The sequence below is a fragment of the Micromys minutus genome, assembly GCF_963924665.1.
Source record: "Micromys minutus genome assembly, chromosome: 23".
In the NCBI taxonomy this organism is placed as follows: domain Eukaryota; kingdom Metazoa; phylum Chordata; class Mammalia; order Rodentia; family Muridae; genus Micromys; species Micromys minutus.
In genome coordinates this window covers 2,198,913-2,211,168 of record NC_137958.1, presented here as the reverse complement: position 1 = coordinate 2,211,168, position 12,256 = coordinate 2,198,913, and the positions used below count along the sequence as shown (strand labels likewise).

General features: G+C 46.6%; 1 protein-coding gene across 1 annotated transcript in view; it reads right to left on the bottom strand.

The window, feature by feature from the left end:
• EPB41L3 (erythrocyte membrane protein band 4.1 like 3) overlaps positions 1-8,223 on the bottom strand; it is a gene marked incomplete at its 5' end in the record, with an annotated part of 110,456 nt that extends 102,233 nt beyond the window's left edge. The window contains one exon of the mRNA XM_080936171.1: positions 8,174-8,223. The remainder of the gene's footprint in view (positions 1-8,173) is intronic.
• Positions 8,224-12,256: the final 4,033 nt, after the last annotated feature.

The following is a 12,256-nucleotide window of genomic DNA, read 5'->3' as shown; positions in this document are numbered from 1 at the left end:
AAAGTAGAAAAATAAAAAATAATACATAGTCCCAAAGTGCTAAGGTATGTACAGTACTACTCCCGACTCTCACCTAGAGACCCAGTTAGCACTTCAGGCAAAACCCACACCACAGCAGAACTGGGCAACCTTATGAGCTGATGATCAACACTCCCATCAGTATTTCTCTGTCTCATAGCCTATCCAACATTCATCAAGACAGCTGTCCCCGAGGGTTTCTGCTACCTACACCTCAAGAATTTTGGTGTCTTACATTGAACAAGTAAGTCCATTCCATTTCCCAAGCCGTATACTGAGTCCAGGTATCAGGCTGTCGTGTCCTCCACGGGCCCACGTGAGAAAGCCTGCACCACTCATGGAAGGTGCTAGAACGCTTAGGAAGTTGGGGTTAGTGAACAGAAGTTAGGTCAGCAGAGACATGGCTTCAAGGAATCACACTCTTTCCCACTTCCAGTCTCCCCGGGGTGAACAGCTTGCCTCCAGCACACATTCCCACCTTGCCACAGGGCCCAAGCAACTTTGGACTGGAGCCAAGTCATGAGTTAAAAGAAACTTTTCCTGTTTATATGCTAGTCAGCCAGGTTTCCTTCAACAATGATGGGGAGGTGACTATCAAAAGGATTAGGGTTGGGGGATCAATTCTCTCATTTAATTGTCCCAAACCCTGTATACCTGTGATGTAAGTACCTCTAGGTAAAAACAACGTCAAAGCAGACAACTCAAGTGTGCCTTTGAATGTGTATCTCCCTAGCAAGGCTTACCAGAGCCCTATAGCACCATTGCTATTAGCACCCCCTTAAGATCTTAATTAACAGTGTGTAAACTGAAGACCTTGTATTTATGAATCACAGAGCCCATCTCTCTGCAGAACTTGTATGAGATCTGTGCACCGAGGCTTACTACCTCTGTTATTACTGAGGGCAAAGGAAGAAAGGACTCAGACGTCAGACAGAAACAACAAAGAGCCATAGGGAAGTTAAGTCTGTCCACACACACACACACACACACACACACACACACACACACACACACACACACACACACCATAAACTACCCCCAGATGTGAATGAACTGACTGTGAAGTCTAGTTTAGCACAAGCTTCTAGTCTGCTGGCCCTTGAGTGTGCCAGGAGGTGCAGGGCTGGGGGCAGGACACTGAACATGGCAGAACTCGATATTAAAGTGAGTAAGCTGAGATTGGCCCTCTACAAAGAAAACATTAAAACTGAAGAAATTTGGAAATGGATAGTGATGTCTGGCTGTTTTCATTCATTAAAGCAAAGAGGTATAGGTATTTATCCTTAGAAAACTTAACTGTGCTTACTGTGTGTGTCAGGGAAAGCCTTTGGTGTGGCACAGAAAGAAGCAGAGCGAGGCAGGGCCAGATGACATGGCTTCCAACACACATTGTCATTAAGGTGATGATCTTACCAACACGGTGCAACACCGAGAAAAAATGTCATTAAAGAAAAGAATGTGAATAAAAACTTAGTCAGTTCCCTTCCTAGTGGCTTGACAAAATGTCCATGACTTTACCGTCCAAGGTGTGAGGGTGTACATGTATACGTGGAAAAGCTTCTCCAAAAATTCTGCTACACAAACAGAAGGGCTGTTCAGCCACATTGAAGGTAGATGTCTGTTGACATACGCTACGAATTCACTCCCGTAGATGACTCCACACGCACGGAAGTAACATTACTGATATCTGTTTATACACTCGTGGTGTACCATAGTGTCTAGACATATACACAGACACAGATGCTCTGTGTCTGTGTGGTAACATCTCTCTCCCCTTAAGTCAGGGAAATGTTATCAATGAGTAAAGAGACTAAGAAGGAAAAGCAATTGGCCAACATTGTATAATTATTAAAAAAACACAATGAAGGTGAGCTCACACCAGGTATGACTGATTTTTAGACACACTGTAATAATGCATTTGGGAAGATGATTGTCAAGGATTTATCTTTTTGTTTTTAGTGCTGTCTACATTTTAAAGTGAGTGCTTATGTTTAGGGATGAAGATGTTTTCGTTGGAAGGATAAATAAGAAGGAAGATTTTTCTCATCTTCTGTCTATGTCATTTCTGTCTCTAATGACCCAGAAGTAATATTTAATCTCCAACCACACACACATATGTTTCTAGATCCTCGGTCTTGTGGTTCATTCTACATGGATCACTGGATGAAGTCTTCCTCCCTACACTCTCAATGGCTCCTCCCTAAGAGCAAATCCAAAGCCTTCCACAATCACTCATCTCTCACTACTACTTCCTGGTACGAAGGGTAAATCTCACTAATGTTAGACTCCTCACTTCTGAAATGTCTTCACAATACCCACTCTTAAAGCCACCAGGGTCCACCAGGCTCAAAACAGTCAGAATCAGGAAATGAGGGGATCAGTCTTCCTGCAAGATGGCATATCTAAGAAGGGTGGTTACTCCCCACACACAAAGATACAAACGTAAACCCTCAACAACATAAGCTGTTAAAAATGTGCAGGCTATGGCTGGAGAGAGGGTTCTGTATTTAAAGCACTGATAACTCTTCCAGAGGACCTGGGTTCAATTCTCAGCATCTACACGGCTGCTCACAACCATCCTGTTCCAGGGGCTCCCACACCCTCTCTGGCTTCCTTGGGTACCAGGTACACATAGGGTATGCAGACATGTATGCAGACCAAACGCCATGCACTTAAGATAAATGAATGCAGACTTTTTAAAACGATGCGGCCTAGGATTCAGATCTGTAATGGTCACCACAGGCCCATTCTTTAAGCACTGGCCCCTAGGCTGAGGCGTGATTGGAGCCTTGAAGAGTAGAGTCTAACTTGAGTGGGGGGGGGGGCGTCCTTTGGAAGGTGACATTAGGATATGTTCTCTTTTCTTTCCTTTTACTTCCTACAGCCATGAGGCGCTTACACCATCCTGTAGGTTCAAAGGCCAAAAGTCAGAGACTGAATCCTCTAAAACCAGGGGTGAAAATAAAAAATTGCTCTTTTTAAGCTGACTGCCTTGGGTATTTGTTACAGACAGAACCCTGCCATAGGTCCTAAGGATGGCAAACCATATTCATGTAGATTGTGATATCAGGTATGAGACAGCATTAAGTTACACAGCCCTCCTCCAACAGGGCTATGACTTATGTATTGTTTTAAAAAAAAACATAATTTTAAATTTCAACTGGTTTAAAGAACTCTGGGACTTCTGTAAGTCCTCAGTGCAAAACGAAATCATCTAGGTACTTATAAATTACTATACACTCAGATTCTACAGCTCATGACGACATTCACCACTGCTAAGCTTTCTGCATGCTACCACCCGTGTGGTGTGTCACCAGAGTGCGGGTGCATGCGTGCTCAGTGCATTCTTCAGAACATCTGTAAAAAGCAGCTGGTATCCAGTCTCCCATTTTTAACTCGGGGACCTAACCTGTGAGTCAGAGAGTAAGCCTTCTCTCTGCCCCACAACAGAGACTGTAAAATAAAACCCAATGCCTTGAGACTTTATGTGGGAGAAACTGGGGCTTTATGTGATGAGATTTGGGGCTTGAGTTAGAGGAACATACTACTTCAGAATACAAATAATGTATATGTGTGTGTATAGAAATAATGTATATGTACTTCTTGTATATATACATTATACACATACATATTGTATATACACAGAAGTAATGTGTGTATATCTTCTATCACACACACACACACACACACACACACACACACACAGAGTTTTCCTCCTTTTGCATCACAGGCAGGACCAGTTCCATGTCCCAACACTGAGACACTTCACCCTTTGCCCTGCTTCCATCTGCCCCTCCCTTCGGCGTGAGCACCCCCACAAGACACTGGTTCTCTCTGACACCTGTGAGAGGTGGTGGGAAAGAAAAGAGAACACTCATGGCCTCCCATTGAAGGCACCATCCCCCACTGTGCTTACTACCTTGCAGCGTGTTGTTCTCTGATACAGCAGACCTGCCGGAACCCGTGGAGTTTAAGCTACAACCAGGGAACAACGTGGGTCTGCAGAGGACCTTTCTATTAAAATTATCAGCTGCATGTATGACCAGGCACTTCAGTTTTGCACATGGTAGTGACGCCTCCCAAACATTTCTTAAGTAATATGTCAAAATTATTCCTTATTCAGCTGCATAAACACCTACTGAGCCAGAACTGTGTGGTGCAGGGATAGAACCCGGGGAGAATAAATCTCAGCCCATGCCATGCACTGATGATTAGAGGGAAAACAACAGCCACAGAAGAAAAGTTAAACAATGCATCTGTCATCTAGGCTTAACACAATGCTACCTCCCTCTGTGTGTGTGTGTGTGTGTGTGTGTGTGTGTGTGTGTGCGTGTGCATGTGCATGTGTGCATATGCTTATGTGAATGCACATATATGTGTGGTTTGTAAGAAAGTCTGTAAGAACAACGTATCAAAATGTCAGCGATCTTAAAATTAAGTTGTCAGCCTTTCTTCCACACTGCAAATTACAAAAGAATTAGGGGTTTGGAGCTAATAGAAGCTTCCAGTCCTGCAGGGTGCAATTTAGCCAATCATCGAAAGGTCTAAAACCACAGTTCCAGAGACAGTTCACCAGTGATCTGCAGGTCTAGCACCTAATTTAGGCTTCTCTACCTCCGCTGTCCTCAAGCCTTCTTCTCTCTGCTTCAGAGGAGCCCTGGAACAGCCGAACTATTTAGTAGGAACCACCCCGACTTCCTGCACCTCATCACGGTGAAAGCATGGCAATCACCTTGGCAAAGACCCATAGAGAAGACAGCTGCCACTCATGCCTGGCCCCTCCCCTTGCCTGCTGAGATCACACTAGGCTCATCATCAAAGCAGCGAATGTCTCTGAGATACATCATGTGGAACATAGGGGAGACTCTGAACCTCAGCATCCCCTCATTGCCTGTTAGACACCGTCTCCACAGCAGAATTCTACGAGGGCTAAAATGTCAGATTATAAAATATTATCAGCAAATAAGGAAGCGTTATAATGGAAACTAACTACCCGCCAATCGTGGCAGATAGCTCCTACAGCTGTGAGATCTCTAGCTTTTCTACTTTCCCCCAGTTGCCAACAGCCAGCACATCTCGTAAAAGCACACAACAGCACTGCCAACTAGGAAAGTATAAAAGACACTAGATATTTTAAAGACGGGACGAATAATCTAACCCGCAAACTTTAAGTCCAGCATTGCAACGGTACAACAGTGGGGACACAGTGAGTGACTGGCTGAATCAACTGAAAAGGCGGACTTGCTGGTTCTTTAATTTTTAAATGACCCTTTAAAGAAATCCCACAGTACTCTATGGGACAGGAATATTCAGTGATTTTTACAACTTCACATCCATACGATACCTTGAGCTGTTCAGCTTGAAAGCCTCATTAAAGGCATCTGTAGGCTTGATGGGACCCCAGAGGTTCTGCCTGCCCCACCCTGGTTTCCTTTGACCTATAGTGATGTCACAGCCCCAGCCCAGGAATGATGTCACTGCTCCAGGCCCTGCTTCTGGGGACATGATCCTGTGTACCTGGGACAAAGGCAATGGCAGCAGAGCCCTCAAGGGCCCTGAGTATCTGATGAATTCCCAACAGATTAGCTACCAGTGAGCCTTCTGAAAGAAAGGGGGCTGAAGAGAAACCTGATTCATGCGTCTCAGTGGGGAGTCTAAATTCTATCCTCAAGCTGACACTCAAAGGGAACAACTGGGAACAACTGGGAAGGGTACTTGGAAAAGACTCTGAAGACATAATTATTAAAGATGGCCAGCGTACTCCACTTAAGACAATTCTCTTCATTACACTTGAACTCTCCAGAAGAAAATATTTCTCAGGTTCACCTTGGACTTTCACTGCCATGTAAATCAGAGATTCACACTTAACAATTGTAGAACTTTAGCGGGGCTAACTTAAAAAAGATGGCTGCACATTCTACAGGAGAAGAAAGCACCGCTAAGCCAGAAAGGGCAGCAGCCACAGCTCCCTGGGGTCACGGGTTTACCCTTAGTTTTGCCATTGGGATTTAAAAAAACACGGTTTTCTCATAATTTATTTATGTTTATTTTGTGTACACTGATGTTCTGTCTGCATGCAGGTCTTTGTGAAGATGTTGGTCGCCATAACTACAGTCACAGTCAGTGTGAACTGTAGTGTGGGTGCTGGGAATTGAACCAGGGTCTTCTGGAAGAGCAGTTAGTGCTTTTAAGCACTGAGTCATCTCTTTCAACCCCACCACCTGATTTTTAAAAAGCAACACACACACACACACACACACACACACACACACACACACACACACACATCAGACCCAGAGAAATACACTCGAATCTTGTTATTTCTGCAGAAATCAAAGTTGGCCTCGGTCCAAGGACCCAACCGGAGCTGGCAAATGCGCTCTCTAATCTAAACCATATTTATGCCTAAGGAAATTATTAAAAATTAAATGTAAATATGTCATTGGGACACTGGCCTTGGACCTTTAGCTCTACAACTCTTAGCCTAAAAGTGTTTACAAACTACAGCGGCCACTCTTCTGGTTTCTGATAAATCTCTCAGAACACATGCTCTGTTTTTGCAAGAACTTGCTGTGTCCGTGCAGTGGCTTGTGCTTCTAATTATCTGGCTTTTCTAAAGCATTGGAAAATCATAGTGTAAATAATTCAATACTCAGCATTCAGCTTAGTGCATCAGTGTTTTGGAGATTAACAAAGGAGGCATGCGTCTTCAATTTAGAAATTATTTCCTCTCACAATAACTCTTACTGCAATCAAAGGTTTAAAAGTTGACGCCACACACAGTGACCATGCAATTCAAAGACAACAATAACACGCTTGCTGAGTCAAGATGAGCGTCAGATCAGGGGTTCACTCCTTCGAAGCCCCACTACACTCTAATGGTGCTACATTCACGGCCTCCAGATACTCATGAGGTTTCATAAGTTTAGTTTCGTGGATGTTTTAAATGGCATCGTAAGATGCAAAAAGAAAATTCTGTTTAGCACCGGATATAATGACTCCTTTACTTGGTAAGTTGTACTACCAAGAGTAACTCCAGAACATTGGACCGCCCCACGGATCCCGAAACGGGCCCCTGAAAACCACAGCCAAGGATGTCTGCAAAAGCAATTCCATAAAGTAATGTAAAAAAGCTGAAACGCCAACTTAAACACGTAATGGAAGCATTGCGTTCTTAGCAGGATTGCCTGGCTCTCTCAGGACTGCCCAGCCTCCTTGCTTAATTAATACCACATGTTTCCTTTATCACTGGATTTGTTCTGTAGCACTCTTCCCAACTTGAACCCTGGTCTGCAAACGACCCCCAAGAAAAACTTCAAATCAGTACATCTAAAAGGAGAAAGAAAGGGCAAGACTGCTCCCACCAGAAGGACCACAGTCACAATCTGAGAGGTAACCACACCCACCGCATTGCAGAAGCTGTGAACTTGGCACCGGGTGCAAGGGGAAGGGGGAAGGGGAAGAAGTAGGGCGCGATTAGAGAGGGACCCGAAAAAGCAAGCCCCACTGGTGCAGGAGCCTAGGCTCACCACCCGCAACTAGCAGGGACCCGAGTCCTGCGACCCCCAGCCTCCCCGCCCCCACACCCCCGGCTACCCGCAGTCCCGCGGGCGCCAGGTGAGCCGCGCCCCGCCCGGTGCCCGGGTCTGCAGGCCGGGGCGCGTTCCCGCCCGGCGCAGGGAGCCAGCCCCAGGGGCGCGCGGCCGGCAGGTGCCCAGGCCCGGAGCAACCTGGCCGGCCCGCCGCCGGCCGGGAGACCGTGGCCACTCGGGGAAGGAGGCAAGTTACGTAAAAGCGGCCGGCCCCGCCACGGAGCCGGGATGCTCCGAGCCCCGCCGCTCCCGCTCAGGCACAGACGCAGCGGCAGCCGCAGCCTCGGGGCGCACGGCCCCTCCCGCGCACAGCCCCCGGCCTGGCGCCGCAGTGTCGCCCCGAGCCCTGCGCGCTCTGAACATGGCGCCCCGACTTGGGGCTCCGCGCCTAAGGCTGGAGAGGGGCGCAGGGCCCGGCAGCCCCGGGGCCGGAGCTCGGAGGGAGGCCCCCAGGGCGGAGGCCGAGCCCAGCGGACGCAGCGCACCGGGGTCCCGGAGCCCCGCGCGCTTTGGAAGCGAAGACCCCTCCGGAGCCCCTCGGCCGCCAAGGGCAGAAAAGTTACCTGGGGGAGACGTGAAGGCCGGGCGCGCCGCGGCGTGGGGACCCGGCTGGCGCTGGCGTCCTGCTCGGCGGTGCGCAGGAGACTCCGCGCGGGAGGAAGCCGCAGCTCAGGGCTCCCCCGCCCCCCTTTGCAGGAGGCACGGAGGCCCCGCGGAGCTGCGGCGGGGCCCACGCCCAGACACCGAGCGAGGGGGGCCAACCTCGTCTCAGCTTCCCTCCCGCGCGGGGGAGGGGGCCGCCGCAGTTCTTCAGGACACCTAGGTTGAGCAGTCCTCTAGATCCTAGCTCTGGGGACCGCGACCGGGTCAGCTGCCAACAGCAGTAGCCTTTGGATTTATACTTGGAATATTGCAGAGCCTCTGGGTCCCCTCTTCTCCCTTTACAGATCCCCGCGGAGAGAGTGGAGGGAGGCTTTTTTTAACCTTCCGGTGAGATCTCTATTGGTTTGGGGACTGCAGTATATCCCCCCCCCCCCCACCCCCAACCTCCTGTTTTGAAATTGGAAGTGTTTTAAACAGAGAAGACCTGAGTTAATTAGGATGACAACTAGGCTTTTTATCTGTCAGCAGCTTCCTCCTTCCTGCTTAAAGCTTAAGCTGAAATGGAGAGACAGACAGACAGACAGACATTCTGACTTGCTGGTGAATGCTTAGTCTCTGGTCATTTCACACTCTCAGGGCCTCAAGCCACTTGGCCATATTTCTTTAAGACTCTTAAGGCCTTTCTCAAATCACCTAGTCACGGGCCTGAAGTTAAAACTCATCAGGGAAGGAAAGGTTCGCAAACGATAGAATTTACTGATGGATGGCACAGATAGACTAAAATAAACGTCTCCAGCAGAGAGGACTGGCGGCTTGCTCTGTGAGCAAGCCTGGGTATTTAGAATAGTGACTGTCACTAGGCGAGGGAGGGGACTTTGATACCTCACGTGGAAGAGAAGGTTAGGAAATCATGTTACTAGCCTGCTATAGAGTTCAGGGTCTGTGTTTTGTAGATGTGCAGCTCTGGGAACTAAAATTTTGAGTGGGGTAGTCTGACTTAAGTCATGCTTGGGGGGAAAAATTTATGGCACTGCATAGACCATAAAGTAGATAGGCAGATTCCAGGCTGCAGAGAGGAGGAGCCTGTGGCCCGGATCCAAGAGCCAGAGGTAAAAAGGACCTAGCGTTCTTTACAAGTAACATATAAGAGTTCAAATATCTAACATGCCTGAGGACCACCTATGTGAGTTTTGAGACGTGTGTACATGTCATCTTTGCACAGCAGCGAAGGCCCCTTTGAAAGTGGACGAGAACAAACCGCATCGCTTACAACAAACACAGACTCAAAAATGTCATTTGAGACCCAGATGGCTCCGAGCTCTCATTCATTTTCATGCAATGTTTTTGTGATTTTTTTTTTTAAAGTTGAATTCAGACTGTTCTCTCCATGACTCACGAATCCTTGTGGATAAATCAGTGGTGGCATGTGCATAACTCCTCTCCAGGGAGGGGAAAACAGTACAATACTAAGTATTCTGTTTGAAAACAGGGGTACCTAGCGAACTATCCTAACAGCCTGCAAGTTCAAGGACTGCTGTAAGAGCTCAGTTGGCAGAGAACTTGCCTAGGATACAGGAAACCCCAGTGCATGCTGGATCCCTAATCTCAGCACTTAGCTAGGTAGAGGCAGGACGATCAGAAGTTGAAGTCTTCCTTGGCTACACAGCAAATTTTAGGCTAGCTTGTCTCACATGCCACATCCCATCCCCCACCCCCACTCCGCATACACAAACCCAAAGCACTGGAGTAAAACCTGCATCCTCACCTAGTGGAAATGTGCAGCTGGGAAGCAGTTGTTCTAATTGCCTCTGAGCACAACTAAGACTATCAGCTATTTCTTTTGTGTATCTAACACAGATATGGGAAAGGAAAATCTAGACAGGCAACTCACAAAGAGAGCACTGCTCCCTCAGTAATGTCCTTGTGCTCAACTGAACAGTTTCCTCCTGCCTAACTACTATCTCCAGGAGCCCTGGGTAGTGCCTCACTGGGGACTTTGCAAGTCAGAACCCATATTTTTGCGAAATGAATGGATAGATATTGAATATTGGCCTACGCTGCCTCTTTACCTTGAGGTTTCAGACTCCTTATGTAGGAAACAGCAGGGTATTTTCAGAATTTCTCAAGCTTCCATATTCGAGGATTCTATAAAGTTCAACAGACCATGGACTGAGGAGCTAGCTGCTCAGGGCTTGCCTTGGAAGCGTGAGGGCCCGAGTTTGATCACTCAAAACCCACACAAGAGCCTCAGTCCCAGTACCGTATTCTTGCAATATCAGCACTTTGAAGGAGCAACAGCTAGAACAACGGGTGACTTCCAGGCCTATCAAAGACTCTACCTCAAAAGAACAGGTAGATAGTGTATATAGGGAACAACACTGGAAGTTGATCTCTGTCCTCCGTAAACACAGACACATGCAATTATCTACCTACAAATGACATCACATCTTAATACCGAACAAGTAAAAGGAATATATTAATAGCCCATCTAACACTCATTGAGACATAAAATATCCAACTCTTCTATATAGAAAGGCGAGGGAGAGATAGTAGAAAATAAAAGTTAGAGTAAAGTGATTCTATCAACCACAGCTGGGTCAGTCCGAGCTGGATTTGCCTGAATTCTTCACCAAGCCCTTCACTATTGCAGATAAAGCAGCTCAGACGTCACTTTTCTAATGCAGAAGCTCCTGCATTTCCCAAGTTACGGAAAATCGGTTTTGTGGTGTATTTCTAACAGATGTGTGTATATATATATATATATATATATATATATATATATATATATATATATATATATATATATATATATATATAAATAAATAAAACAATGCTGCCAGGTAAAAGCCTTTCACACAACCCAGTGTTAGTGGACTTTTTATAGGGGGGATTCAGGTTTGTATAGTCAGCATTCCATGTAGACAAGTCTACAAAATGCAAGGAAAGATTGTCTCTGCAGCTTAGGTCTCGGGTCCTGTTCTGCTCTCCTACACACTATATACTTGCTCTATAACATTTATATTGTTTCTATGTGTCCCATAATTGCTTTACTGCACATGCTATGTGTCACTGAAGGCCAACAACCTGGCAGAATCCAATCCACGGTGTGACCTTAGCAATGCAGCTTATCTCGGATACAAAATGAAGAGGCAGGATTTCCCAGGAAGCTCCATCCATATGCAAGCAGCAGCGTAAGGCTGGTTCTTTGGTGGGCACAGCCCCGCCACCACCAGAACAACAGTGATTGCTCCACTTCATAACCAAGGCAGGGCAAACAGAACTGTCAGGTTGCCTTGGCAGCAACGTTTGTCAGCTTCATGAACAAGAAACCAGAAGACATGGTGGGAACCTGACTGTTGACCCTATCTGAAGATGTTCCAAACGTGCAGCGGAAGGAAGACTGGAGTTGGCGCAAACCCGGGACATGCTGCTTCATTAGACAAACACTCCATTTGTTCTCTTCGTTCGTTCAATTTAAGCTCCAGGCTTAGTAACATGTCAATGGCCTTGGATGGAACCAGCCGAGGCCTGCCTTACGTTCAGAAGAATACCAGGCACCCAAATCGCATATCAAATCCTTAAAAATCAGGACACAGGTCTGTAGTCACAGCATTCCGGAAAGCCGTAAACAAGAAATACGAGGATGAATGCATAATTCAGAAGCAACAAGCATCTCTTTCTGAAATAAGAATCCACTCAGGAGTTCTTAGTGTCTAGATGCTCAGAATGGTGCTAAGCTTATAGCTCATTAAGGCTTCCAGATGCTGGTTCCATCGTGGGCGTGTGTATTGATCAGTTTAGAGGATGAATAGATGCATGATTCTAAAATCACCAACAGCTACAAATGCAACACAAAGTGTACCAAAAAAAGTTCGAGTTTGCAAAGGAGCAAGTTTTGACATGCTAATGCACCATTGAGGGAAAGGGTTCTGTTCAGTAGGATTCCTTACTTGTCTCCTGTCCTCTATACTTACAGAAGCTAAAAGTCACTACACCTGTGTTTCACTTTATTTAAAAAAAAAAAAAACCTTATAATTTCGTTT